This window comes from Taudactylus pleione, unplaced genomic scaffold (assembly GCF_031769625.1).
Source record: "Taudactylus pleione unplaced genomic scaffold, aTauple2 ptg000967l, whole genome shotgun sequence".
Taxonomy (NCBI): Eukaryota; Metazoa; Chordata; class Amphibia; order Anura; family Myobatrachidae; genus Taudactylus; species Taudactylus pleione.
The window spans coordinates 12,035,001-12,037,500 of NW_028285368.1; the positions used below are offsets into that span (position 1 = coordinate 12,035,001).

The window sequence follows — 2,500 nt, forward strand, 5'->3', positions numbered from 1 at the left end:
CTATATAAAATTACCTACAGCACCTGGTATTCCCAGGAGGTCTCCCATCCAAGTACTAACCAGGCCCAACACTGCATAGCTTCCAAGATCAAACGAGATTGGGCATGTCCAGTGTGGTTTGGCTGTAGGTGCTCAAATGCATTAACTTAAGACCTCTATTACTTCTTAACTCATGTAAATTCATTGATAAGTTGAAAAAATTAAATGTAAAATGTAATAGAAAAGACTGTTATGGCAGTATAAAATTACCTACAGCACCTGGGATTCCTAGGTGGTCTCCCATCCAAGTACTAACCAGGCCCACCACTGCATAGCTTCCAAGAACAGACGAGATTGGGCATGTCCAGTGTGCTTTGGCTGTAGGTGCTCAAAAACATTAACTTTAGACCTCTTTTACTTCTTAACTCAAGTAAATTCATTGATAAGTTGAAAAAATTAAATGTAAATTGTAATAGAAAAGAATGTTTTGGCTGTATAAAATTACCTACAGCACCTGGTATTCCCAGGTGGTCTCCCACCCAAGTAGTAACCAGGCCCAACACGGCATAGCTTCCAAGATCAGACGAGATTGGGTATGTCCAGTGTGGTTTGGCTGTAGGTGCTCAAAAACATTAACTTTTGACCTCTGTTACTTCTTAACTCAAGTAAATTCATTGATAAGTTGAAAAAATTAAATGTAAAATGTAATAGAAAAGAATGTTATGGCAGTATAAAATTACCTACTGCACCTGGTATTCCCAGGGGGTATCCCATCCAAGTACTTACCAGGCCCAACACTGTATAGCTTCCAAGATCAGACGAGATTGGGCATGTCCAGTGAGGATTGGCTGTAGGTGCACAAAAACATTAACTTTAGACCTCTATTACTTCTTAACTCAAGTAAATTCATTGATAAGTTGAAAAAATTAAATGTAAAATGTAATAGAAAAGAATGTTATGGCACTATAAAATTACCTACAGCACCTGGTATTCCCAGGTGGTCTCCTGTCCAAGTACTAACCAGGCCCAACACTGCATAGCTTCCAAGATCAAACGAGATTGGGCATGTCCAGTGTGGTTTGGCTGTAGGTGCTCAAAAGCATTAACTTTTGACCTCTATTACTTCTTAACTCAAGTAAATTCATTGATAAGTTGAAAAAATTAAATGTAAAATGTAATAGAATAGACTGTTATGGCAGTATAAAATTACCTACAGCACCTGGGATTCCTAGGTGGTCTCCCATCCAAGTACTAACCAGGCCCAACACTGCATAGCTTCCAAGATCAGACGATACTGGGCATGTCCAGTGTGCTTTGGCTGTAGCTGCCCAAAACCATTAATTTTAGACCTCTATTACTTCTTAACTCAAGTAAATTCATTGATAAGTTGAAAAAATTAAATGTAAAATGTAATAGAAAAGAATGTTTTGGCTGTATAAAATGACCTACAGCACCTGGTATTCACAGGTGGTCTCCCACCCAAGTAGTAACCAGGCCCAACACCGCATAGCTTCCAAGATCAGACGAGATTGGGCATGTCCAGTGTGGTTTGGCTGTAGGTGCTCAAAAACATTAACTTTAGACCTCTATTACTTCTTAACTCAAGCAAATTCATTGATAAGTTGAAAAAATTAAATGTAAAATGTAATAGAAAAGAATGTTATGGCTGCATAAAATTACCTACAGCACCTGGTATTTCCAGGTGGTCTCCCATCCAAGTACTAACCAGGCTCAACACTGCATAGCTTCCAAGATCAGACAAGATTGGGCATGTCCAGTGTGGTTGGGCTGTAGATGCTCAAAAACATTAACTTTAGACCTCTTTTACTTCTTAACTCAAGTAAATTCAATGATAAGTTGAAAAATTAAATGTAAAATGTAATATAAAAGAATGTTATGGCAGTATAAAATTACCTACAGCACCTGGGATTCCTAGGTGGTCTCCCATCCAAGCTCTAACCAGGCCCAACACTGCATAGCTTCCAAGATCAGACGAGATTGGGCACGTCCAGTGTGGTTTGGCTGTAGGTGCTCAAAAACATTAACTTTAGACCTCTTTTACTTCTTAACTCAAGTTAATTCAATGATAAGTTGAAAAATGAAATGTAAAATGTAATAGAAAAGAATGTTTTGGCAGTATAAAATTATCTACAGCTCCTGGTATTCCCAGGTGGTCTCCAATCCAAGTACTAACCAGGCCCAACACTGCATAGCTTCCAAGATCAGACGAGATTGGGCATGTCCAGTGTGGTTTGGCTGTAGGTGCCCAAAACCATTAACTTTAGACCTCTATTACTTCTTAACTCAAGTAAATTCATTGATAAGTTGAAAAAATTAAATGTAAAATGTAATAGAAAAGAATGTTATGGCAGTATAAAATTACCTACAGCACCTGGTATTCCCAGGTGGTCTCCCATCCAAGTACTAACCAGACCCAACACTGCATAGCTTCCAAGATCAAACAAGATTGAGCATGTCCAGTGTGGTTTGGCAGTAGGTGCTCAAAAACATTAACTTTAGA

At 38.5% G+C, this 2,500-nt stretch overlaps 1 non-coding gene and 10 pseudogenes across 1 annotated transcript; all 11 read right to left on the bottom strand.

Annotated features, from left to right (window-relative positions):
* Nucleotides 1–11: 11 nt before the first annotated feature.
* Nucleotides 12–130, bottom strand: LOC148468280 (5S ribosomal RNA). The gene has a single exon (XR_015873753.1). It is a non-coding gene; the product is annotated as a 5S ribosomal RNA (ribosomal RNA).
* Nucleotides 131–246: 116 nt separating this feature from the next.
* LOC148468281 (5S ribosomal RNA) lies at nt 247–365 on the bottom strand (annotated as a pseudogene).
* Nucleotides 366–481: 116 nt separating this feature from the next.
* On the bottom strand, nt 482–600 carry LOC148468282 (5S ribosomal RNA; annotated as a pseudogene).
* Nucleotides 601–716: 116 nt separating this feature from the next.
* Nucleotides 717–835, bottom strand: LOC148468283 (5S ribosomal RNA; annotated as a pseudogene).
* A 116-nt stretch (nt 836–951) lies between these two features.
* On the bottom strand, nt 952–1,070 carry LOC148468284 (5S ribosomal RNA; annotated as a pseudogene).
* A 116-nt stretch (nt 1,071–1,186) lies between these two features.
* On the bottom strand, nt 1,187–1,305 carry LOC148468285 (5S ribosomal RNA; annotated as a pseudogene).
* A 116-nt stretch (nt 1,306–1,421) lies between these two features.
* Nucleotides 1,422–1,540, bottom strand: LOC148468286 (5S ribosomal RNA; annotated as a pseudogene).
* A 116-nt stretch (nt 1,541–1,656) lies between these two features.
* Nucleotides 1,657–1,775, bottom strand: LOC148468287 (5S ribosomal RNA; annotated as a pseudogene).
* Nucleotides 1,776–1,890: 115 nt separating this feature from the next.
* LOC148468288 (5S ribosomal RNA) lies at nt 1,891–2,009 on the bottom strand (annotated as a pseudogene).
* Nucleotides 2,010–2,124: 115 nt separating this feature from the next.
* LOC148468289 (5S ribosomal RNA) lies at nt 2,125–2,243 on the bottom strand (annotated as a pseudogene).
* Nucleotides 2,244–2,359: 116 nt separating this feature from the next.
* Nucleotides 2,360–2,478, bottom strand: LOC148468290 (5S ribosomal RNA; annotated as a pseudogene).
* Between the last annotated feature and the right edge of the window lie 22 nt (nt 2,479–2,500).